Source organism: Rhinatrema bivittatum, chromosome 4 (assembly GCF_901001135.1).
Source record: "Rhinatrema bivittatum chromosome 4, aRhiBiv1.1, whole genome shotgun sequence".
NCBI lineage: Eukaryota > Metazoa > Chordata > Amphibia > Gymnophiona > Rhinatrematidae > Rhinatrema > Rhinatrema bivittatum.
In genome coordinates, this window is record NC_042618.1 from 149,579,144 (window position 1) to 149,606,582 (window position 27,439).

Sequence of the window (27,439 nt, forward strand, 5' to 3'; positions counted from 1 at the left end):
GGAAGTCATCGCTGCCTACTACACCAGTGAGTGACCATCTCTCTCTCAGAGTTTTCCCTGGAACTAGGTACTCGCTCCTCGAGGGCCTAACTCATTCCAACACCTGGACTACTTCTAGAGACTCTTGTGTGAGTGTTACCATCAAGGTTCTGTTCCTGAACTCGGCATACCCTGCCTACTCACTATATTCAGTTTCTCTACAGCTCAGTTATCCAGGATCACTGTTCTAGTACCTAAGGGACTACAGTCCTGCTGGGCACTTCCAGCTCACTACTGCCACCTCTGGTAGTTCAATATACTGTTTAATAAAAGAACTAGTGTGTGTCTGTCTCCATACTCTGAGCCTAACAGATGGTCCCTCTCGGGATCTTCCCCCGGGGGCGTAGTCATCTGCCACCGGCCCAAGGATCCACCCACAATTACCTCAAACACCAACAATAACAGATCTTGTGAACATGCAGTCTGACCACCAGTTGGCAGTATAATAGTAAACACAAACACAGAAATTATGCAAAGTAAAGAATACACAACATATTAGTAACAGAAATAGACAAGCTGCTGTGGAACCAGGATACTATGAAAACAGGCCTATAGTGAAAATACAGGAAATCAGCTGTGGAGACAGGACAAAGCCCAAGGGGAATCTTGCATCAAACAGAAAAGTCACAGGCCATACTCCAAGTGTTGTTCCACAGCAAAAACAGAATGTATTGAAGAGATCAGAAGAAAAAAAAATCAGAATCCAATTAAACAGGATAAAGATGAAAAACTTTAGTAGCACAATCCCATCTCAAACTCAAAACAGCTTCTCAGTTCCAATCACCAATAAATTTCCTAGAATTGATTCACAGTTCCCTTCACTCCATGGTGAACACTTTTCTGGGTAGTTTATCCAGTCCAGTCTACCCAAGGCCCCTCAGGTCCACAGGGCCCCAACCGAAGATACTGGAAAATTGTCTCCTTCTAAAATCTCAGTCTCAAGATGTGAGTTTCCCAATGCAGAAAAATATCCCAGCTTGCTGAGGGGTCGCCTGTCTCTGAGTTGGCCTGTAGCTTTCGTTAAGAAAGTTCTTATGCTCCTGCAGCATTCTTGTCTTTTAAATCCCACTGACTCCAAAGACCTCAAGGTTCAAACTCTTACAAGTGAATTTTCAAATGTTGCACACATAAAAATTAGCACTTGTACACATACAAATAGCACATATGTGAATATGTGCTGTTTTCAAAATTTCAACTAACACGTGTAAATCGGGGTCCACGAGTAATTTGCCTGTGTAAGAAAAGGATATGCTGGGGGCATTCCAGAACAGGGCCTACATTTACACAAATAAGTTGCTATTTTTAAACCTGCCAAAATGACACGCGTATGCCTTTTACTTGCAAACATTTACTTCTGCTCAGTATCTGGTGTAAGTGATCATAAACATCTTAAAAAAATGACTGGGTAGAGGGTCTGGGTGCAATGGGGGGCCTTCAGGCTGAACAGCCAGTAGGGTCTTCATGAGCTGCACATGGACTGGCCAAATTGGTAGACTAAATGGTTAAACTGGTTATTTCATCAATGCATGCATGTTATAAAATTGTCAGGATTTACGTGTGTAAAAGCTGACTTATGGGGGTAAAAGAGTCAAATTAACGAGATAAAAATCTACATACATATCCTTGTAAAATTGGAAGCACAAATATATGAGTATATGAGTTGCGCATACTTATCCAGTTAATTTCCAACTTATTCAGCTAAGCAGTGCTTTTCTTACTATTTTTGGACAAATTTGAACTTATTCAGATAAGTAGCAGCACTTATCCAGCTATATTCTGATTTATCCAGCTAAGTAGCAGCAGCAGGCCTACATAGCCAGATAAGTGTGAAAAGCACTACTTGTCTGTCTAAGTAGTACTTTCAGACTTATCTGGCTACATGCCACTCCTTAGCCAGATAAACCAGCATTTATCTGGATAAGTCCAAAAGTGCTTGTGGTTTTTACATACACGAGAATTTGTGCACGCATATGTATTCGTATGTTATAATCTATCCACACTGGTTATAAAAATACACTAGCAACTTTGCATGCACTCATGTGTAAATGGGAGGATGCGAGCAGTTTTGAAAGTTATCCTCCCTTTCTGCAGTACCACCAGCCTAAAAGATCTTCCTCTCAACTCCTAGGCCACACAATATGAATTGGAGTTCAGACAAATAAATCACACTACACTATATGAATGTAAGGACCCTCTGGTTCCCTTACCAGAAGGAATGTACAATCTAGCTGGGGAGATGCAGAGAGAAAGATTTAGTAAAGATAGTTTGGGGTTCGACTCCCCCATGTGGGAGCTGCAGATGGTATGCTCTAGCAGTATATAAACCCCTGCCATCATTTTAGGGTGTGGGTTTTAGTTTTGATTTTTGGTGACGTCTTAGCTGGATTTCAAGTTAGACTTCAGTGTATGTGCTTTGTGCATTTTTGTTAGATTCCCTTGATTTGCCCTCTTTTGAATCAACCATTTGACCTATTTGGCTTTCTTACTCTGTTTTTGATGCAATTTTTGGACACCTTCCCTGTGACAGCCTTGATACCCTTTCACAGAAGATTTGGGGGAGGTCCTGTTAAGGTTATATCAGGGGGTAGGGATGATTCTGCACCTTTTTATCTCACCTCCGGTGAACAGATCAGTCAGTAGCCTGATATAGAGGAGTTTCATCTCTGAGTTGTTTTTTCCTTCAGTGACTTAGTTTGGAAGACCAGGAAGTTTTCCCACCTTTCCTGTCTCTTTGTTACAGCAGTAAGCCCTTGTGCTGTGGTGTGGTGTAGGAGAACCTACTAGACCCATGCCAACAGCCTAGTAGGAGAACCTACTAGACCCATGCCAACAGCTCGAGGGCATGCCCTGAAGGGACTGAACAGGAACTTTACCTGTACCAGCCCCATTTCCCACAGGTTGAGCCCTTGGTTTCCAGGGACAGAGTAGGACTTAGGCAATTGTCTCTTAAGGAATAGTAGAGAAAAAGAGTCCAGGCACGAGCAGAGGTCAGGGCAAGCAGTAATCAGGCAGTAACCAGGTTCAGGCCATGGGTCAGGGCAGGTAGCAAGCAGAGAGTGGTCGGGATCCATAGCAGAGGTCAATACCAGAGAATCAAGTCAAGACAAATGAGGCACCAAGGGACTAGGCAAGATAGGATGGACCAGACAAGGAAGAGAGATGGGCAAGGCACAGGCAGGCAAAGGTATGGCCAAGACAATAAGGCAAGGCTAGACACAAGGCAAAGCAAGGCACAACGAAAGGGCAGAAGGCAAAACAAAGAATAGCAACCAGCTCTGCGGGCAAAGCAGGGGATCTGTTGTGAAGGTACTGGTGAATGGGATGGCTGGGGTTTAAATGCCCTTCCTCCCTTGATGTCATCTTCCAATGCCAAGCTGATTCCCACCATGGGGCCTTCAGATGTACTGAGTGCATGTGCATGCCTGTGCCTGCACCTATGGGCACATGTGGAATCGGCGGTGGCCATGCTACGGAGGAGGCAATCTCGGCATTGGGTGGGTCGGCAGCTCCTGGGCTGAGTGTGGCCGTTCACGGGGCCAGCCCATGGCTGACCCAACATTACATTCTTATTTTGTTTTTTTCCTTTTTTGAGTCAAAGTCTATTTTTCTTTCTTTTGGATGCTGTTGACAATGCTGTTGTCTTCTCAATTCACCCAAAGCAAACTGCACCTGAAGTACCCAAATGTATTTTAACGTTTGTTTGTCTTGATTTTTTATGAATGTGATATTGTAAACCGCCTAGACGGGCAGACACCTGCCTTATTCGTGCAGTATATAAGAATTTTAAATAAATAAATAAATAAACATATCTACACCTGAGTCAAATTATAAAAACAAAAAATACAATCACATAATAGGAAGAATAAGAATACACATTTACCAATTACATGTACCTCTTTAAAAAATGAAGTAGGATTGAGTGATTCAAAGCATGCAAATGCCAGGGTCCCTTTCCCAAAATGAACATGGATTGGCAAATTCTAAATAAACACTTGCATTGCAAGCTTATGCCAACCAGAACATTACTTGTTTGTTTACCTTGTTACCAGGCAGGTGGCCTCTTCCCCCTACACACCATCTTGCAAGCTTGGCAATACAAACAAGAACCTAAAACAGGGCTTCCCAAACTTGTCTTGGGGACCCCACAGCCACTTGGGTTTTCAGGATATCCATAATGAATATGAATGAGATAAATTTGCATTCCATGGAGATTCACAGTATGCAATTTATTTCATGAATATTCATTGTGGGTACCCTGAAAACCCAAGTGGCTGTGGGGTCCCCAGGACAGATTTGGAAGCCCTGAACTAAAGAGAGAGCCAATGGGAATGCAGAACCATAGTTCTAGCTAATGAATTGCTTCCCATTTGACACTTTTTAAAAAATCTTTTATTTATGAATTTTAATTACAAACAAGCAAATAAAATTCAACTTTACATATATTCAATATTTACATTGAATATTCCTAGGAAAGAGGATTTCAACAATGTTTAATCAAACTTAACCTAATAGGTAAAGTCACAACCTATAATTTCTTACTTTATCCAGTTTCCATGTATCAAACCAATTTGGGAGCCTATTGAGCAAAAAAAAAAAAGAAATCTATAACAATATATATCCATAAAATACAGAAATATACAGATATTATATTTTTACTACCAACTTTACCTGGAGTTTAGGTGCTACTCCCCTCCCTCTGGTTTCTACGTTCTTCCAAAAACCTTTCTAGGTGTTCAGGTTCGTAGTAGACATACCTTGTTCCATCTATGCGCATAACACATTTACATGGGAATCTTATAATTATTTGAATGCCAAATGATCTTGCCAAATTAGCCAAAGTTATAGACTTTTTTTGACTCAGTTGTGTTTCTTTAGCTACAAAAAATATGGGTATACCCTGATGTAGCTAAAGAAACACAACTGAGATGAAAAAAGTTTATAACTTTGGCTAATTTGGCAAGCTCATTTGGCATTCAAATAATTATTTGACACTTTTAAACCTATTTTTAACATTTCAGTATTTTTCTTTCATTTTGCAGTATCAATAAAATAAAACAAAATAGACAAAATCATTGCATTGTCTATTTCGTTTCAAACGAATGCACATGCCTAGAACAGATAATCCATCCAGGGCAGACTGCAACAGAGAGCTTCAAGGAGACAGAAAAGGAAGCCAGCTTTTGAGAGAAAGAGAAGCTGTGCACTGGCAGTCAAGAAACCAGCAGGAGGAGAAAAGGGCTGTGGTTGGGTTTGGAGATCTCCAGGAAATCCTAAACCTTGGAACTCAGTCTTCTGCAGAGAAAGACAGAGATAAGTAAAACAAACTTTCAAAGAGATCTGCTGAGAAAAAGAAAAGTGTTTCTTTCAACTTTGTTGTTGTGGCTACCTAGCCCAGGCTGAGAAATAACTCTCTGTCAGGCCGATCCAATAAATGTGTCCAGAAAACGGGTGCGCCGACATCCCCCACCCCACTCTCGGTCGCAGCCCAAGTCCTACCTCTAGGGGTGGGGACCACATGCCACATTCCCCCACCCCCTGCACCGTGCCCCCCAAATTTAAATAAAATAACCCCTCCCAAGACTCACGAAAACCCCTGGTGGTCCAGCAGGGGCCCCAGGAGTGATTTGCTGCTCCCCGGCCATCGGCTGCCACAACTAAAATGGCACCAGTAGCCTTTAGCCCTTACCATGTGACAGGGGCTACCGGTGCCATTGGCGGGCCGTTGTCACATGGTAGGGGCAATGGATAACCGGCACCATTTTAAAAAATGGCAGATTGCTCCTGAGCTCCCCCCCCCCCCCACTGCTGGACCACCAGGGGCTTTCATGAGTCTTTGGTGGGGGGGGGGGGGAGTCAGGAGGGTGGCACAATGGGGGGGGGGGGGGAAGGCAGGGTGAGGCAGGGGCTGAGCAGAATTTTGAAGGGGCACTTTTTGCTGCTTCAAAATTCTGCCGCCTGAAGCGGCCATCTCACCCTGGCTCATTGGCTTGCGAGAGGAATAGTGCCCCCTAATATTTTGCGCCCTAGGCCAGGGCCTAGCTCACCTACTGCTTTTGCCGGCCCTGGAGGTATCGGCTTCAATGAGCAGGCCTTTCCCCCTCTATTGAATTATAGGATTTTTAATTTTATTAAACAAATTAGTTTCTAGATCTCATTAACAGCAGAGCAAACTCAACTACCAGGCACATTGTTATGCACACAAAACACTGCCAAAAACACACTTAGAACCTTTATAGCAAACCTGCCATGCCATAACAGCACTATTATGCCGGACTCAGGCAACAACAACCATTCCTAGGAAAAGGCAATACTGCAAGGATTACTATAGGCCCTAGGATACCAATAAACTTCCTGTTATGAAGAAGTTGAATTACAGATCCCTACACAGAAATTAAACATTAGTAAAATCGTTCACCTCTGTCATGCAGAATACTGACATATCTTCACCAAATAAAGAATAAGAGACCTCAAATTAGAAATACAAACATGCCAACAAAAAAATGAACTGGAAATCCCAAAAAGTATATCTGGGGAATTCTGAGTTCTGGTCACTCTAAGACTCTTGTGAATAAATGGGTGGGAGGAAGACTCCAATATTTTCCTCATTTCTATTGCCCTCCCCAGGATGGATCACAGCCTTCTCCCCTTACCATTTCCCAGTCCCAGCATGGACTTCCAACACTTTCCTATACCTCTCCATCCTCCCCCAGAATGGATTTCAACACTCTCCTCCTTTCCCCATCCCTTAGATGGTCTCCAGCAATTTCCCTCTTCCCACTCCACCATCCCCAGGCTGGACCCAGTACTCTCCCCATTCTCCTCTCCCAACTCCCAAAGGCTGGAGTTTAGCAATCTCTCCTTCCTCAGCATCTGCCCCCTGCCCCTCTTTCAGCCACTTAACTGAACTGCTGGGACAGGACCAGTTTTAGACATAATAAAGCCTACAGCAGAAACTTGGGGGAGGGCCCCTAAACATTCCAACCTCTCCCGATGCCCTGTTCCTGAGTGCTCTCTTCTTACCCACCTTTGCCTCCCCCCCCCCCCCCCCCCAGGCCCTTTCTAGACCTTTTCTGGTCCCCCACCACCGTTTTGGATTCTCTCCTCTGCCTTCTTCCACCCTTCTCTGCTTCCCTCCAGGCCTTTCCCAGATCTTCTATTCTGCATCCCTCTCTCCCTTCCTGGATCTTCTCCTCTGCCATGCCTCCCCTTGTCCCTTCTCCCACCCAGTCCTTCAACCTTCCCTGGATTGTCTCTTCTCCTCTGTTTCCACGTTTGTCCATTTCTGAGTCTTTCCAGTCCTTCACCTCACCTTATTTGGTTGTGTGCTCATTGCCCAAATATACCCCCAAAAAATCCTCAGGCACTCTGCCAGACAGGCTCTGGGCAGCTGCTGTGGTTTCCTCTTTCCACCATCATCTGTTCTGGGTGGGGGTCTGTCCCATGGTTGCATTGCTACCAACATCGCAAGCCAGTTCAAAACTCACGAGCCAGAACTTCTGCTGGTGTTCTCTCAAAAGCAGCAGAAGCATTAGCATAGCGGCAGTAGATTACAGAGCAGCGGCACCACTGCAGAAAGAATTTTCATCGCTCCTTCTGCTCATTGGTGAATCAAGGTTGAGGGGTAGGGCAGAGAAGAAGAGAGAGGCCACATGGCATGTAGGTGGGTGTAGAGGAGGAAAGGGAAAGCGAGCATTGTTATATGGAGGGAAGAACATGCAAGTCTCAGGAGGGCAAGGACATGGCTGTGAGCGGCAGTGGCAGCAACAAAGTGCTCTCCTCCAGCTCCAAACATGGATAAAAACTGCATGCAGGGGGGGTGGCGGTCTGGTGATCCTGAGGTAGTGGTGCCTATAGCTAAGGCCATATTGGCAAATAACCATAGGCTCACTACAGCTCTGCTCACCTAGAAAATCCTTTTGTCCCACATAGAAAAACACAGTATCAAAAATACCTGGCTGGTGCAAATAGACCTGAGGACAATCCACTCTGTCTCTTTGCTTGGTGAAAGTAGTCTAGTATCCTTGCAGAATTTCTCCTGGAATTTGATCCAATTGGATTAGAGAGAATACACTTTATTTATTTTTATTTAACTAATTTAGATGCTGCTTAGGCTAGGTTCAAAGTGGTTTACAATGCCACACACATAAAATCAACAAAAAAGAAGACAAACAATAGTAAAAGACTCTTAAAACAAAATATATAAAATAAAAATGAAAATAAAAATAAAGAGCCAGATCACTAAGTGCACAGCCCATCCAATGCTAATTGGAACAGATGTGCCGTCAATAATTTCTGGAGAGATTTATTGCAGGATGTTTTTCGCAAATGTCCAGGGAGACTCTTCCAAAAGTTGGACTTGCTATGGACAATGATCTTCTATGAGTTTCCTCAAGTCGTGCCAATTTAACATACGACAGAGCAGAGCCAAGTAAATATTAAAGAAGGAATCAGAAAAGGCCAACGCCTGAGGTACCCCAGTCACGATCATGTGCCAGTGGATAGAGTCAGGGGCCGAGCCGATGGCTTCTCATTAACTGAACCACCTCACTGAGCGCCTTGAAACAAAATAAATAAATTCAAAATGAAAATAAAAATAAAGAGCCAGATCACTAAGCGCACAGCTCATCCAATGCTAATTGGAACAGATGCGCCATCAATAATTTCTGGAGAGACTTATTGCAGGATGTTGTTCGCAAATGCCCAGAGAGACTATTCCAAAAATTGGACTTGCTATGGACAATGATCTTCCATGAGTTTCCTCAAGGAGTGCAGATTTAACATACGACAGAGCAGAGCCTAGTAAATATTAAAGAAGGTATCAGCAAGGGCCGATCCCTGCGGTACCCCAGTCACGATCATGTGCCAGGTGGATAGAGTCAGGGGCCGAGCTGATGGCGTCTCCTCATTACACTGAACCGCCTCACTGAGCTCCTTGACATTTGCTTCCCTGCCTTTGATAAGTCACCAACATGCTGCTCCCAAAATCATGTTTGCACTCCACCTCAGAGGTGGCTGCAGAAAGCATTTATATCTGATAAATATACAGCCTTCTATTGAATTCTTAGAAGTCAATTAAAATTTTTCTATAGACAGACAATGGGAAAACGTTTTCCCTGCATTGCTTTTCCATTATTTCCTTATGCTGAAAGTCTTCAAGTGATTTTAAACTGCCAGAGAAGAAAGTCCTTGACTTTTCTTTCTTCAACGGTTTGGTAGCCCCATCAGTCCCATTAAAGGCGATACACTTATTAATCATGGATGGCTGATGTATGTGCCAGCACAGCCAGGGGGGGAGGGGATCCAGAGCTCTTCTTCAGAGGCAGAAGGGTAGCGGGAGATCTTGTGTTGGTTTTGGGGATTGCCTCTGAACTCCAGCTAACTGGTGCACCTTCAAGCGCTTCAAACATACTGTCCCACTTTGTGCTGCTGCTTCCAAGAGCCACGTGGGACAAAAGGTGCAGTTGCTCTTTCCTTCTCTGGAACCTCAGAGAATGCAGTACTTTGCTGCTTCTCCATTGCTCTCCTGGTCAACAACAACCCTGGTGACTTCATTTGGCAAAAGCTGAAAAAGTTAGTGGTCTGAGTGTATACTTTTTTTTTCTCCAATCACTTAGAGTTACTAAAAATTCCATATTCAAAGAGTTTGTTTGACTTAAGATCAGGACAGTCAGACAAACAGTGAGCTTTGAAAATCCCTCCAGTTTCACCACCCAGACTTATCCGGCTAAGTAGCTATCTGGCTAAAAACCTAACCAGCTAAGTCAGCGGCAGGCTTGGGGTGTTCTGGAGTGTAGCAATATTATCTGATTATCTTAGCTAATATGCAGCATTATCCATCTAAGATCCAGATTCATTAAGGCTTTTCTCCCATGTTGGTGCTATTAGAAAACCCCTTAGTGAATCAGGTACTAAGTTAGCTGGATAACTCTAGGACGGCCTCAGAGCAATCCTAAAGTTATCCTGATATGTGTACCCATAAAACTTGATATTTAACTGGATATATTTAGAATATAGCTGGTTAAGTATATTTAAAATAATTCTTCTGGGCCTTTAGGCTTGAATCTCCAGCCCCCCAGCCCCCCAACTCCCCAAAATACTTTAAGGAATGAGCGGGCTAGTTCCCGATTCCCAACCCAATTCCTCTAACCCCCAAAATTGAAAAAAAGATGCAGGCCATAATGACCCGAGGTTGAAACCTCCCCTCCCCCCCCCTTCCCTCCACACAGAATACTGAATGCAGAGTCACTGAATCCCGTTCTGCTCCCCTACCCACCTGCAACCGCTACTCCACCCTCCCCACCCCACTGGACCTGCAAACTCCAGTGGGAGTGCAGGACACTCTTACCTGTTCCCAGTCGCTTCTGGCGTTGCTCTGTCTGCTTGCTGCTTTTCTGAATACTGGCCTCTAAGTGGCTCCATTCTTTTACTAGTAGGTTGACTGAGTCCTTATTTCAGCCAAATTATATGCATACTCTTGTAGTTCTTATTTCCCAAGACGAGCTGAGCTAGAAGTCCATCTATGTGATGGGGTAAAAACCAGGACTGTGCCGGTGTCCCTAAAACAAGGCGTCATCATCTGGCAACCCTATACATTCTGAGGCCATGGTATCATTAGTCCTTTCCTAAAGTAATAATAACCAACAATAATCAGGAATTGTCTTGTGATGTCAGCCAACTGTCTAATAGCCAAGAAGTTGTAGAGTGCAGGCACATATGCACATGATTGCTGAAAAGCATCAAATATACTGTGCATCAAATGGCGCTTTCTTAATAAGAGAAGATGGTCAGGAGTGGACAGACTGGGCCCAATTGAGAGACAGCCAGCCCAAGTGTATTTGATTTCATTTGATGCTGACACCAAGGGTCAGGTTGTGAGCCGTTCATGAGTAGTTAGGGATGCATAGGTTATACCATCATCAATAGCTCAGTCCTGAAGGGCTCAAAAGAATCCAGTGGCAGCAGTTCACCTATTGGTGTTGCCATGGGCACCGGTCGTGAGAAGCTTTATACCACGTAAGAGATGGAAGCTGTGGGAAATGAGGGAGAAATGATTTAAATGTAAAAGAAACAACAAAGTATGTTTATTGAAGATTTCTTGACATGAAAATATCCATGTAACCTTTCTTACAGTTGCTGTCGCACAAAAAGCTTGGTATCATCTCCAAACCGAAGTTTAGCGCAGTCACAACAGGTGTGAGAGTCAATCAGTATTCTGGATATTAATATGGAAATGAGCAAGAGGTGTTGATTTCTGTGTCATTAAAGTAACAGCAAACAGGAGAAATCAGCAGTCACAGCACAACAATGTGCTGAGCCTCATCTGCCATTCTTCCAGAAGCAATGCAAGAAGGCATTTAATCTTCTTTTGATGGAAAATAATGATTTCTTTCAGTAGGACCCAGGGGAGATTACGAAGAGAAATGTCGGGGTTGCTTCCCCTTTAAAAAAAAAAACATATTAACTGACCCATTTGTTTTATTTTTATTTATTGATTGTTCTTATAGACTGCTCCCCCCCCCTCCAGACTCAATAAAGAGACCCCTTACAGGGCTAAAATGCTGAGTGGCAGATCCACCCACACAGTGCTGTACATCTGATACATACAATCAATGATGGGTTGTGCACTCCACGCACTGTTTCTTTTTCACCAGCAGCTTTTGGCAGCCCTAGACTGGGACCTATCAGAGTGCCTAAGCTCCTTGTGTTTCTCTCAGATTCAGGGAGGGGTCAGAGGTCAGCCCAGACCACAGAGAACAGAACTCAGCAAAGGATTAAAGAGGCAATTACTTCTTTATAAAATTATTTTCAACTGTAGTGGATGTGCAATGCTATGGTCCATACACATCCTATTGTACACATCAGCAACCCAATATCTGGTCATCTTTGCTATGCAGCAGCTGTAATGTGTTTATGCAAATCAGAACCAGCAGAATGTTTTTCAGATTCTGTTACATATTTCTTTTACCTAATGATTTGCTTATGAATTACACTAGCAATGTTTAGTTGCTATCCCTAGAGGGTTGAATTTCCTGAAGAGAATCTAAGCCTTGCATTACTTAACTACTTATCTTAATAAAGCAGAAGTGATAGCAAAGGATAATTTTTAGATAATTCAGTTGACAGTAAAAACAAACAAAATTATTAAATTCTCCTTTAAACACATTTGATATTGAGTATATCAGGAATAAAGTGGCTTGATTTGTAGATCTCCCTTATATCCGCTAGGAATGGCATCTACACATGAATCATATGAGCTGTTTGTGACTTTATTGAATGTATGGAGCTCTGGTGAGTTAATCTACAGCAGAGATTCCCAACCTTTTTGGGAGCATGGCACTCTTTTCAACCTCCAAAAATTTTCAAACACCCCCCCCCCCCCCCCACACACACACACATGCTTCTCTTTCATTTTTACCTGCAGTTAAATGCCATATATAGAAAAGTTATCAATCTAATAACAAAGAAATAATTATATGCACACTAAAATCTTTCATAATATATAAAACTTTTTAAATAATGCTAATATAAACTGAATACATAAAATTGCAAAGCATAGCAGTAAATGTTGAAGAATGCACTCATATTCAATAACTTACATAGTGTAATTAAGGCAGCTACACAGCTGGATCTGCCTGAATCTGGAGCGACTAGAGGGAAATTGGGAATGGACTGGCGGAGAGGGAGAGAGAGAGACTGTCAAAGATGAACTGGTGGAGGCAGAGAGAGAGAGAGACTAACCAGGATGGACTAGTGGAGGGAGAGAAAGTGAGAGACTGGCAGGGATGGATTGGTAAAGGAAGAAAGAGAGAATAGTGGAAATGGATTGTGGAGAGACAGAAAGACTGTAGAAATGTAATGGTAGAGAGAAAGATAGACAAACTGATGGAAGGAGAAAAACAGGCAAACTGGTGGAAATAGACTGGTGGAGGGAAGTAGAGAGAGACTGTGGGGATGGACTGTTTGAAAGAGAGAAATGGAAGGAGGGAGAGAGATGGACAAATTGGTGGAGATAAACTGGTGGAGAGAGAGAGAGAGAGCAACTGATAGGATTTAACTGATAGAGGGAGAGAGAGTAACTGGAGGGGCTGGACTGGTGGAAAGAGGAGCGAGAAAGAGAGTGACTGGCAGTACTAGACTGGTGAAGGAAGAGAGAGACTTGCAGGGATGGACTAGTGTTGGGAGAGAGGAGGACTGGTTGGGATGGACTGTAGAACAGAGAAAGAGAGTGAGAGAATGGTGGGGAAAGGGAAGAGGAATTTTTAAGAGACAGGTCCATATCACTAAAAGGAGAGGTGGAGAGAGGTTTGGTGCACATATTTCCGTCCCAAACATACACCACCATGGTATTTAATTAATTAATATATTTATTTTTTAAAGAAAATCACCTTTGACAGGGAAAACACCCTGTTAGTTCTACTTTGGTGGGAGACCAATGGCTCTCTCCACTCCTGCCTGTTACCAGATTCCATATATGCAGAGACAGGACCCCGCTCATAAAGCAGGAAGCACTGCTACAACATTTTGCACTATTATCATAAGTGATGGCCATGCATGACAGTGGCATCTCTAGACAGAACCTTCTAAGTAACAAAGAAACCCCTGGCCAATTTCAACCATTTAGTAAAACTTCCACAAAAATTATTCAAGAGCATCAATAAAAATTCATCTATATGGGAGTGGGACAGAATCATAATCTAAAACCTGCATCTCAAATTCTTCAAAACCCTGTGTTCACAGAAATTCCCCCAACAAAGATTGCAGAGCAAAATAGGGACATTTCCCCCACCCCTCATTTTAAAAAAATAATATTCAAATTCTGGTGTCACCTCGGTAACAACAACACAGACAACCTCTACTACCAGAACATTGTATAACACAAAATTCTGCAAAAAATGTACTCACAACCTATAGGAAACTTGCCATACCATAACACCCTAACTGCTAGACTCAAATAATGACCTCCATACCAATGAAAATACAACACTGCAAATATTACACCAGGCCTTAAAACACTGATTAGTAAAATAGAACATAAGAACATAAGAAATTGCCATGCTGGGTCAGACCAAGGGTCCATCAAGCCCAGCATCCTGTTTCCAACAGAGGCCAAACCAGGTCACAAGAACCTGGCAATAACACAAAATTCTGCAAAAAATGTACTCAGAACAAGTCAGGCTGCTATAAATCCCTAATATCCCTATACAAAAACTACATGCTAGCAGAATACCTCACCTAAGTCACACTTGCAAAACACAGACAGACCCCCACCAAATACAGAATATGTTGCTGAGGCGGGGATTCACTGGCGAGGTGCTTGGAAGCAGATGCTTCCTGATACCTGATTCCAGGGAGGTGAAGAAATTATTGAGAATCTCTGAAATCTGGGAAATCACCTGGGAGGCTAAGCCACCTTCTGCAGTGGTATGTTGCTTCTTTTACGTGGCAGCTGTTGTGGTAGTATACTGTTCCTTGCTTTGGGCAGACTAGGACTGTTTGACACCTGCAGGTACCACAGCCAGGAGGATGTTAGAGGCAGCCCCCTGTTTGTGGTGTGCCACTGGCTCTACTGCGCTGGATGGTCTGTGCCTCTTCGACAAGGGCTCTTGAAGCTGGACCGAATGTCTTTTTTTCTGGGAGACTGACGACAGGTCTGAGTATACTCTCTGCAATGACCCTGATAAGGGAAAATCCAATAAGGGAGAATCCAATAAGGGAGAAATCCAGTCCTGCCCATGGCTTTTCAGAACCAGAGTTGGCCATACTTACTCTAAACATAGGAATGTTTGGAGCTTTTCTACTTCTACACTTATACTCTGGAAACAAATAGAAAAAAAATCCATAAAAATGACATCTGTATCCTCACTAACAGTGAAGCCAACCCACATCTCACATGATGCAGACAGACAGATTACACTCTTACAATTCCTGCCAAAAAATAAATCCTTCACCATGCATCAGTAGAGCAGTAAGAGAAGCGACAATAAGCAAGACCAACTATCTTTATTATTTTAAACATGGAGACACCCATCCACCATTCACAATGTGACATTCTGAAAGACCCTTAATCTCCTTATGCTTAAACTTAAACTATAAGCTCTTTGGGGAAAGAATACTATCAGCATGAGATTATGTATAATGTACACTGCTGCTGCTGCGAATGTAATTATTATAATTATTTTTTACTCTAATTGGAATAGCTGAATTGTTCTCCACAGGTGTCTAGTGCTAAAATAATGCATGCTATATCCTCAGAAAGAGAATATTTTTCTTTGGAGCAGTTCCATTGTCAATTTGCATGGAGTCTAACTCCAGCCCAAACTCTGAAAATCCGTAATTCTGTATAACCAAAGCATACGTGCAAATTCATCTTTACCCCAACCAGCTCATCATACAAACTAGATTCTGCGCATGCAAATTTGGAAGAAACGATAGAAAAGAATATGTCAGGAGAGACAGATATGGGAGACGAGAATGGCAGAATGAAGAGAAAAGGGAGAGAGAGAAAGAAAGAAAGTTGCATTGCTAAAATACAGGGAATACTTAGTCTGAAGGATACTTATGTAATGCTAACTTAGGAAGACTACTATACATAACAGTTATGCAGTTCTATTACTATGTCATTCATTTTCAAATTCTTTAAGCTGCTCTCAGAACATTTCCCTGAAGTCCTATGAGTTATTGGTAAAGAAGAAATTCAAGATGAACTCCCTACAAATTATTCTTTCTTTCATTAAACTGAGAGATTGCATGTGTGCTCTTGATCTAAATTACACACATTCTCATTCACCCCACCCATTGGAAGTTCCTCAAGTTTGTAATGAAGAATGTACACTACCAATACAAGATGCTCCCCTTTGGCCTGTTGGTGACTCCAAGGGGGTTCACAAAATTCCTTGTGGGAGTGGCAGGAAAGCTTCATCAGCAGGGAGTCTGCATGTCCCCATACCTGTACAATTGGCTAGTGATGGATCCATTTCCATCAGAAGTTATGGAGTCCCTCAAGAAGAGCATTTTGCTCCTCCCATCCCTGGGTTTCCTGGTTAACATTGCCAAGTCAAACCTGATTCCAGCTTAAGAAATTCAGGTCATGGGAGCCTGGGTAGACTTGCTTCAGGAAAAAACATTTCTCACCCTTGAAAGATTTGTATTGCTGATGGGCCTAGTAAGGTCTCTTCTTCAATTGAACTGAACCTCAGCAAGGTCATTCCTGGTCCCTCTTAAGACAAATGGCTGATGCATTGCAGGAGGTTCCTCTGACTCATATGCACTTGCTGTATCACCTATTATCCCACAAAATCTCTGTGATCCCTCGGAAATGAGCATCTCTTTATTGCTGGATGAATCTGGAAGTTCTAAAGATGGGTCTCTTGCTGCATGTTCAAATACATCAAGTGCCTCCACTGGGAGATGGGGGATACATACTGGTGTGATATAGACCAAGCATTGTGGTCCCCAGTGGATAGTTATCTACAAATCAATTACTTGGAGCCATGAGCTATCAAATATACCTAAGAGATTTCTCTCACCTTCTTTTGGTAAAGAAAATCCTGATCCAAATTGACAACCAAATGGTCATGTTCTACATAAACAAGCAGAAAAGTATGGGTTTTTATGCCCTCTGCAAGGAGGCCCTCTAAATCTAGTCATGGGAAGGACATCACAATTCTCATGTCTAGGTGTCCTACCTTCCAGGAATCCAGAATAAATTGGTAGACCACATCAGCAGAGTGTTATATCCACACAAGTGGTCCTTGGATCAAGGAATCATGGACCATTTGTTCATTCACCGTGGAAGGCCTGTAATTACTAATTGACCTGTTCATCTCAGAGGACAACACCCAGGTATAACTTTCTGCACATGTAACCCCCTGACAAGGCACAAAAAATGTTGAGAGGCTCCAATACCATTGAACTACTAAGTGTCAGGCTCTCAAGTTTGAAGTTCAAAATGGCGCCGATAGCCTTTGACCTTACTATGTCACAGGGGCTACCGGTGCCATTGGTTGGCCCCTGTCACATGGTAGGAGCAATGGATGGCCGGCGGCAATTGTGCTCCTCGGGCCATCGGCTGCCAGTAATCAAATGGCGCCGATAGCCTTTGCCCTCACTATGTCACAGGGGCCGACCAATGGCACCGGTAGCCCCTGTGACATAGTAAGGTCAAAGGCTATCAGCGCCATTTTGAATACAGGCAGCCAACGGCATGAGTGCAGGAGATGGCTCCCGGACCCCCCGCTGGACCACCAGGGAGTTTTGGTAAGTCTTGGGGGGGTCAGGAGGGTGGGGGGTTGTAGTTAATTCAATTTTAGCCGGGAAACGAATAAGAATGAACGCATGAACGTATCGGGGGCCCCCCTTGCCGAATGCAACGTATCTGCCCGCTGATGAATAGGAATTACGAATGCAACATATGCCGTCCCTCTGCACATCCCTAACACTCACAGTGTGAACCTGTAACATAGGCCCTGCGCTGACTGCTGCTGCCAGTTGCAGGTTGGAAAAGAGGTCAGAGGGATAGGGAAGCAGAAGATGTCCATGTGAGATGAAGGCCTTGCTTCTCATGATCCCCTCCACTGATTTTGTAACCCTATTTGTGGTTGTGACTCACAGTTTGGGATTACTGGAATAAACTGTCCTGCAAGGCTGATGACATCACACTCCCTTTTCTGAACATGATTCTACAATGTCAGAAGGGGATGGAGAACAGACAAAAAACATATGAAAGCTTTTCTTTTACAAACTCTTTTAAGATAGCACTTGTTAATTAGAAATAAGCATTCAAAAGCACATTGCTACAAACGGCCATACATTCATTTGTTACAAATGGCTCTCTAAGTCAGGCAGATGCCTTAAAAAATACCAGCATTAGAGAAAAGGGGAAATTTCTTTCACCACACAAAAGAAAAGTGAAAAATTAAAACCTATTCTGTGAAAAAGAAAGTACAATGAGGCTTTTATCGCGAGATACCTTAGGAGAAAAATCCAATTTCCGAGCTGCCTGCCTCCCTTCCTTGATACGCTCCTGAGAAGTCTTTTATTCTTTCATGTCTTTTTATTTTCAGTTGGGGGGGTCGGGAGGCGAGGTCTTTAAATTTTTTTTTTTTAATTATTATTATTATTTGCCTTCCTGTGTTAAAGCAATCCCCATTTCCCTGGCTTGTTTCCTGAATGTAGCTGTGATACACAATACCTGACCTTCCAACTCTTCTTTCATCTATTCACTCCCTTTTATTATCATCCTTTCGCCTCTCCTTCGCCTGCTTACCTCTCATTAACCCCCAGCTTCACTTGCTTATCTCTCATTAACCCCCATGCAAACTAAATCTGAGTTATAGATACCGGAATTTTAGTTTTGTAGCTTTTAACCTTAATAATACTGAGGGTAATTTTCAGCAGCCTGTGTATAGCTGAAGTCTGGGGGTTACAAAGTACCCCTCTCCCCCCCCCCCCCCAGACTTTAGCCCAAATTTTGAAAATAGACTTATGCATATAAGTCCACTTTAAAGGTTTCCAGGTTTCCCCAGTACACACGAACACATATGCGCAGGAAATTACACTTCCTACTAAGCAGGTGTAACATGAGCCATGTATATTTAAATGCATACTTTCAAAAATTGAAAGTATAAGTGGAAGTGCTTTCCCCACCGCAACTCCATAAGTATGCGTGGAATCGTGTTCCACACATAGTTTCCCCACCAACGTGCCCCCCCCACCCCCCCGAGAATTTTCAGTATCAATTTGCACACATAAACTAGGGTTTAAGCACATTAATCCATTTGAAAACCCATATCTTGACAAAAATTTATATTGAAATCTGGTGCCATGTCACTGTTGGTTGAATGTATCTCCAGAATCCCTTTGCTTTACATACAAGTGTTAACATCTGTTGCAAATATATGAGATCAAACAGTATATTTTATTTGTTTCCAATATAAATGTCCACATGGTAAATTTCTTTTTTAAAGGAGCAAAATGAAGCAGTAGGGCAATGATTAGCTAGTAGTGCTGTAGGGCTACTGTGACACAGTTATATGCATCTTCAGTGCACTGGCACAGCAGACAATCAATGTAACAATTTCAGAATTCTGTTTTTTCTTCCTCTGAGCTCTCTTGTTTTCCTGGATCCACAAAGCTAACACCATATTATTAATTTAGATCCTGCTTATGGAATAAGAGCAATGCATTAACGGGCGGATTTTAAAAGCCCTGCTCGCGTAAATCCGCCCGGATTTACGCTAGCAGGGCCTTGTGCGCCGGCGCGCCTATTTTCCATAGGCCGCCGGCGCGCGCAGAGCCCCGGGACGCGCATAGGTCCCGGGGTTTTGGAAGGGGGCGTGTTGGGGGCGTGTCGAGGGGGCGTGACCCGATGACGCAGCATTTCGGGGGCGGGGCGCGGCGTTTCGGGGGTGGGACCGGGGGCGTGGTTTTGGCCCGGAGCGTTTCGGGGGCGTGGACGCGCCCTCCGGAACCGCCCCCAGGTCGAGTCTCGGCGCGCCAGCAGCCCGCTGGCGCGCGTGGATTTACGTCTCCCTCGGGGAGGCGTAAATCCGTGGATAAAGGTAGGGGGGGGTTTAGATAGGGGTGGGTTAGGTAGGGGAAGGGAGGGAAAGGTGAGGGGAGGGCGCAAGAAAGTTCCCTCCGAGGCCGCTCCGATTTCGGAGCGGCCTCGGAGGGAACGGTGACAGGCTGCGCGGCTCGGCACGCGCCGGCTGCCCAAAATCGGCAGCCTTGCGCGTGCCGATCCAGGATTTTAGAAGATACGCGCGGCACCGCTGCGGTGTTATCGCTGCTGGCTTTCGCACCCAATAGCACCACCATGAAAGGTGGTGCTATTGGGCGTGCTACTGGCGGCGATAACGGGTCTAACCTTATCGCCACCAGTGAAGTTACTGCTGCGTCCACCCCAACGCCGCCCCGACTCTTCCTCTTCCGGTCCTGACTCTGCCCCGACTCTGCCCCTATCTAGCTATCGCACGCGAAAAGGGACTTTTTGAATGTGAAAAGTCCCTTTTTGCATGTGATATCGATAGAAAATGACCCCCAAAGTGTCTACCAGTGGAATATGTTTTTGTTGCTATTACTGAGGTGACATTAGAATCTGAATATATATATTTTTTTTTTTTTTGTGTGTGGTGAGTTGTAAGGGGAAACATCCTATGGAGGCAGAGTATATTACAGGATGGGAGGTGCAGGATTTATATTGAGATTCTGTTCCTTCCTGTACAGACACCCGAATTCATTCTTATATCCTATCCATATAGAAGAATTAGTTGCATGAATGGTTTGATGTGAAAAGATGTTAAAGAGAACTTTTTAAAAACAGAAAGGAATATTAGTTTAAAAGGCCAATTGTTTATCTGCTTGCAGTATGTACCTCTCAGAGGAGATTGCCTTTTGAAGTATTTTGTTTGAAATAAATGCCTTAGAAGCACAGATATAAAGGGAAAGCAAAAACTAAGTAAACCTCTGTCCAGAGAGAGTGTTGACTGCAGAACCTTCATCTGCTGGTGGTAAATTGGATTTGCTGGAAAAGAACACAAAATCATTTGTAAAAATTTTTAATGGGTTAAACTATTACTGACTGTTTTTATTGTGTGTTAGTTTTTAAGGCTATTATTTGTTTACAAGTGTTAAGAATTGTGTGTGTTTTGTAGAAACAGGAAGTTGGGTTAATTTTGTGAGCTTATATAAGTTAGGATTTGTTTGCCTCTGTTAAGAATTGTGAGAGTTTAGGGATAATTGATTTGGAGTTAATTTTGTACATTAGTACAAGTTAGTATTTGTTTATAAATATTAGAATTGTGAGTTTGCAAAGATCAGTTATTTGATCTGAAAAGATGGGAATACTGTTTCCCGGGCAACAAATCACTAGTTTGTTTCCAGCCTACCCCTTCCCCATCTATCACCTATTCGAGGTCCTTTTTCTCTTACATAGATAACCTCCCCTCCCATTTAGAAGGAAAATCTTGAAAATAGAAGTCAATTAGCAATTTTGAATAATATAAAATTGAGCGAGAGAGAGAGAGAGAGAGAGAGAGAGCACCTCTGTAGAGGCTCACATATAATTATCTATTTATACCACTTTAAGAGGGGACACTAGTAACTCAGGGTGAGGTTTGGGGGGTGGGGTAGGTTTTGGGAGGCAGTTTGACATGCACAGTCAGAAATATGAACAACACTCGGGTATTATAGCAATTTGATGCACTCTGCATTAAGCTAGAGAGAACATTGCACAAATCTACTCTTTTTACCTTTCATCACGCCAAATCACATAAAATCTTTACTGATGTCAGCTGTGCTGTTTGTACCTCTGACTGTGCAGGTCAAACTGCCCCCCAAAACCTACCCCCACCCCCCATACCTCACCCTGAGTTAAAAGTGCCCCCTCTTACAGTGGTATAAATAGTAAACTTACATATCGGTCTCTCTCTCTCTCGCAGCCCGAACTGGCATTTGCGATAAAAACCTTTTCGGTTGGTAATGTGTCTGCAGTGGATTACTCAGCGTGCGATGTGAAAATAACATGGGGTGCAATAAATGTATCATGCATTGCAGAAAATATCTATGTGATGCAGTAGCAGAAAATTAGTCTAATCACACCTCCTTTTTTATCACGGGTGCTATTTCCACAATATTTATAGTAATTTGATAAATCTAGGTAAAAAATATAAGGGATATTCAGTGGCTGATCTAACTTATCCAATTAACTTAACCAGATAAGATTGAATATTGCTACTTATCCAGTTAAGTCAACCAGAATCGTATCATTGCCCAGATCCATCCAATGTCTGTCCACAAATTGGCTGGCTAAAAGATAGCCAGATAAGTCCTTCTTATCCGGCTATCCACCACTAAAAATGCTTTCTATATCAGGCCCCAAGTTATCAAATTAAAAACCTTAGATTTTAAAAGATACATAATAATTTAAAACCTTTTAGATTGAGAGGCATGCCTGTCTACTGATAATCAGCTTTAAAACTGTAGCAACTTAATATAATTAAGATGCAGACAGAAGTCCAGCAGTGAGTTGAGAAGTTATCCAGTCTTTTGCGCCAGGTATAATATGTATCATTATCTGCCTATTGGTGAACTATTGTGTGTGTGCACCCAGTGCAATGAGCTCTTGGCTCTTACATAATGAATCCGATCTTTGGCAGTCATGGAGAAGCTGAGGCAGACAGAGAGTTATATAGAAGAGACTTTCAGGGATATAGTAAAGCAATCCCAGCTCCAATCAAGAAGCCCTTGTGGTGCTTTGGAGAAGCAAGTTCGCTTGGCAGAAGAAGATCACCTTGCTGTGGCAGGAATTGATCCTGTAGCTGGGACCTGCCCTCCAGGTGATATCTTATGTTCTCGCACCAAGGATGTATCTCCAGAGTTGTGTGCCCATGAGATAAGGGTTAAGATGGCCAATACAGTAGATGATTTGATCATCAGAAATGTAGATACCTGAGTGGGTATCAGGATCACTTGGTGTGAAAATAGTAGACCTCATGTGCCATCTAGATAAGATTTTAGAGAGTTCTGAGGCGAAGCCAATTGTCGTAGTACATATGGGTACCAATGACATAGAAAGGTGCAGGAGGGAGGTTCTGGAGGCTAAATTTAGGCTCTCATATCAAACTGAAATACAGAACCTCCAAGGTTGCTTTCTCAGAAATGTTCCCCATTCCATACACAGGATCCTAGAGGCAGGCTGAGCTTCAGAGTCTCAATGCATGGATGGGATCATGGTGCAGGGAAGAGGATTTGAGATTTTTTAGGAACTAGGGAACATTCTGGTAAAGGGGGAGTCTATTCTGACCCAATGGGCTCCAGCTAAACCAGAATGGACCCAAGCTGCTGGCACTAACCTTTAAAAAGGAAATAGAGCAGCTTTTAAGCTAGATGATAGGGGAAAACTGACAGTTGTTCAGAAGTGCATGGTTTAGAATTATGTATCTTTGAATGATCCTAACAAAACAGGGAAGTTAAGGCAGTCTGATAGAGAGGTTGCAATAAATGCCAAAGTAGCATTGGTGCCTTTAAGTAAATAGCAGACAGAGCAGAAGGATTCCAAATTAAACAAGCCAACTGATAAGCAGATTGTTAATACAAACAAAAAACATACTTTGAAATGTCTTTTACAAATGCAAGAATTCTAAAAAATAAGATGGGAGAGTTAGTGTATAGAACTGGATGAAGAGGTAGATACAATATAATTATCATCTTAAAGACCTGGTGGAAGGAGGATAATCACTGGGACACTATGATACCAGGGTACAAATATTATCACAATGATAGAATGGCTCAAATTGGTTGAGGAGTGGTGCTATATATTAGAAGGCATTAAGTCAAACAGGATAAATGTTCTGCAGGAAACAAAATGCTCTGTGAGAAGGGGAATAGAATATCAGTGGGGGTATACTACCATCCACCTGGCCAGAATGAACAGACAGATGATGAAATGTTATGAGATATTAGGGAAACTAACCCAATTAGCAACTAACACAATTAGCAATGGTTGATTTCAATTGCCTAATATTGATTAGATAAATTTCACATCAGGACATGTGAAGGTAAATTTTCTAAATGAAATAAATGACTGCTTCAAGAAGCAGCTGATACATGAACTGACAAGAGAAGAAGATATTGTAGACCTAATTCTTAGTGTAACGTATGATTTGAAAGGAGAGATAACGGTGTTGGGGCCACTTGGCAATAGTGATTATAACATGATCAAATTTAATATGATAACTGGAGGGAGGATACTAAGGAAATCTACTGCGATAGCATTTAAAATTCAAAAGAGACGATGATAAAATGAGTAAAATGGTTAAGAAAAAACCTGAAAGAAACAACTACAAAGGCTAACGGACACATTTTAAAAGGCCTGCACACGTAAAACCCGGGGTTTATGCCTGTGGCTGGGCCTTGCGCGCGTTGCACACATTTTCAAATGCTCCGGCCACGCGCATAAACCTCGGTACGCGCACAAGTGCTGGGCTTCTTCAAAGGGGCGAGCCAGGGGGGCGAGGTCTGGGTGGGGTGGGGGCAGGTCGGAACAGCGCTATTGTACGCTGTCCCGATGACGTGTGTACTGGCAGCTGGCGAGCGCATGCAACTTACTTCAGCTCCGGCCCTGAAGTAAGTTGCAAAACAAACAAAAAAAAGGATAGATAGGTAGGGTTTGGGGGGTGGGGAGGAGAGGGGAAGAGAGAGAGAGTTTAGGGAGGGGGGGTAGGGAAGTTTCTTCCCAGTCTGCTCCTTAATTGGAGCGGACTGGGAGGGAATTGGGGAAGGCCTGATTGCATCACTACACGCAATTTGCAAAAGTTCACCCCCGCTTGCACATGTGCGCGCAAATTGTAAAATCTGGCGCACGTGTATATGCAGTCACTTGATTTTATAACATGCACACGCCGGCACACCCATATTATAAAATCAGTGCGTCCGTGTGCACGCACCAGGAGCCACGCACATATAGACTCGCGCATGCACGCATCTTTTCAAATCTACCCCTAAGTGTTTACATCAGGCTTGGACATTCTTTAAAAATAATGCAGGAAAGATGCATGTAGCAATTTATGAAGTCCACCAAAAGTATCTAAAGGAAATCATTGAATAACGAGCATGTTATTTATTTGAGAGTTTCGAAGACATTTTTTAGAGAGGCAGTGTTTTTCCCGACATGGATCTTTATTTTGCCTGAAGGCTGCAATGGGAGGGACAGGGAGGCAAACAGCTCAAAGAAAAACAATGTTTTTACACTTGTAAATCAGGGTATTTTATAACATGCACGTGGCAATGAAATAATAAGTTTTGCCATTTAGTCTACCAGTTTGCCCAGCTCGTGAAACCCTCCTGGCTCTTCAATCTGAAGTCCCCATTGCACCCAGACCCTCTACCCTGTCATTTAACAATGTTTATGATCACTTACACCAAATACTGAGCAAAAAGAAATATATGCAAGAAAAAGTCATATGTATATCACTTTGGCAGGTTTTAAAATAGCAACTTATTTGTCCCTGCCCCGGAACTTACATGCCCCTTTCTTACATGCGCAAAGTTACTCACAGACCCCAATTTGCTTGTGTAAATTGCAGTTTTGAAAATAGCATGTAATCACATATGCTGCACAGGAAGAAGCAGACCCTGACGTGAGCGGCTCCCTGCCACGAAGCAAAGAAGATTGATGGCAGCTCCCTGCCACATGAAGAGGAGCTCCAGGGTGGCCTCCAGGGCGCGGAAGAGGACGAAGATGATGGCGGCCTTATGACCATGGAGAGGAAGCTTTGGGGCAGTCTCCAGGCCGCTGAAGAGACAGCGAGGTTGGTGGCAGCCTAGCCGCGAAGGAGCATCAGCGGAGGCTGGCCCGCCGCATGGAGAACGACGGTGTCGGCAGCAATGGCAGCGGTCTCCAGGCCACATAAGAAGAAGTTCAGCGGCAGCCTCCAAAGCCTTGAGGAGAAGCGATGTCGGCAGCGGTGGCCTCCAGGCCCCGCTACAGAGGCAGCAGCAGCGGCCCCCAGGCTGCATCGGAGATGAGAGGCTGCTTGTGGCCTAGCCACAAGCAGTATCATAACATAGTATACCTGGATTTTCAGAAAGTGTTTGACAAAGTACCTCATGAGGGATTCTTGAAGAAATTAAAAAGTCATGGGATGGGAGGCAATGTTTTATTGTGGATTGTGAGCTATTTAAATGATAGAAAAAAAGACAGTAGGGCTAAATGGTCAATTTTTTCAATGGAGAAAGGTGAATAGTTGAATGCCCCATGGATTTTCTGGATCCAATGCTTTGTAATGTATTCATAAATGACCTAGAGGTGGGAACAAGGAGTGAGGTGATCAAATTTGCTGATGATACAAAATTATTAAAAGTTGTTAAATCACAAGAATTTGCGAGACTGGAAGACTTGGCGGTCAAAGGGCAGATGACAAATAATGTGGAGAAGTGCAAAGTAATGCAATTAGGGAAAAGCAAACCAAATTATAGCTTACACAATGCAAGGTTCCACACTGGGAATCAGTCATCATCCAGGAAAAGGAGCTAGGCATCATCGTGAATTATCTGTTCAAATCCTCTGCTCAGTGTGTGGCAGCAGCCAAGAACGCAATAGAATGCTAGGAATTATGAGGAAAGGAATGGAGAATAAAACAGAGGGTGTCATAATGCTTCTGCATTACTCCAGGGTTCAACCACAATTCTGGTCACTGCATCCCAGGCTGGAGGCACAAAGTCACATGGACTCCAGTCTTTTTTAATGCAGATAAATATTTAAGTTACAGCACTTCAACACATTGGAATGCTTGCCAACCTTTGCGGTACACTTCTCACTCCCTGGACTTTGGGTCAGCATAGATTTATAGGAGCTGCTTCTTCTGGAGACTTAGGGGCCTCCTGAACCCAGCTGGACTTATACTCTTATGCTCCACAGCTGGTCCCACTCTCATGACTCTTCCCTGCTCCTCAGGGTCCCACCCACAGAGCTCACTCCATCTGTGGAATTTAAAGTGGACCAGGCATTTAGCCTGGTTCTGCACATGCAACAAGAGGGAAAATGGGGTCACTCCATTATATTCCCCACCCTCAGCTTGGAATCATTGATCCGAGCATCACTACATCTTCCTAGATCTGATCCAGGGAAGTACCACACACCAAGCCCCTTCATCTGGCCAGCTAGGCTTGGGGATGGGGATTTAGGGTCAGACTCACTCTCTCATCTTAGGGTTACCCCCAAATGTCATTGTTAGTACCACCCACTGTGGCCCTTGCCCAGTGTATCCCCACAGTCCTTTATCTGAGTCCATCTGTAGCTCCGGTTTCCACTTCCACCCTAGTGGGATCCTTGGACTCACTGTGGGACTTGCGATGAGTACTCTTCACTCATCTCTACAGTGATTTGTGCCTCCTCTGCAGCATCATGATCACTGTGGCTCTTGCTGACTCATTGTCAGTGTCATGCATTAGCTCCTCAGCAGCCCCTCTTACTGGGGTCTTCACGGTAGCAGCTGTATCTAGATTATCTGTATTCCTTCTCACTAGGGACTACATGGCCTTTATGGCCACTTCACCTGCCCTCTTTGCAGCACTTCCCTCAGGCTCCTCCATGCTGCCTCTTACAAGCCTCCTGGTACTGCCCCCTTCTGGGGGTTCTTTTCAATGACTGGGTACCCTTCAGGGCCTTCCTCAGGACTTCCTGTAGCACCAACCTAAGGCCTTCCTGCATTACCCCTCTCAGGCTTCTTCCTGCTGCATTCCTGGCTCTCTGTGAGACCTCTCTCAAGGGTGTCTGCAGGCTTTCTCTCTTTAGGCCAATCATTTAAACTCTGCCTTGAGCTCTTGGGTAATACAGTCATTGCAGGACCATTACTCTGGCTCTTCTCCCACTCAGTTGCATTCCCCTTTGTGGGGTCTT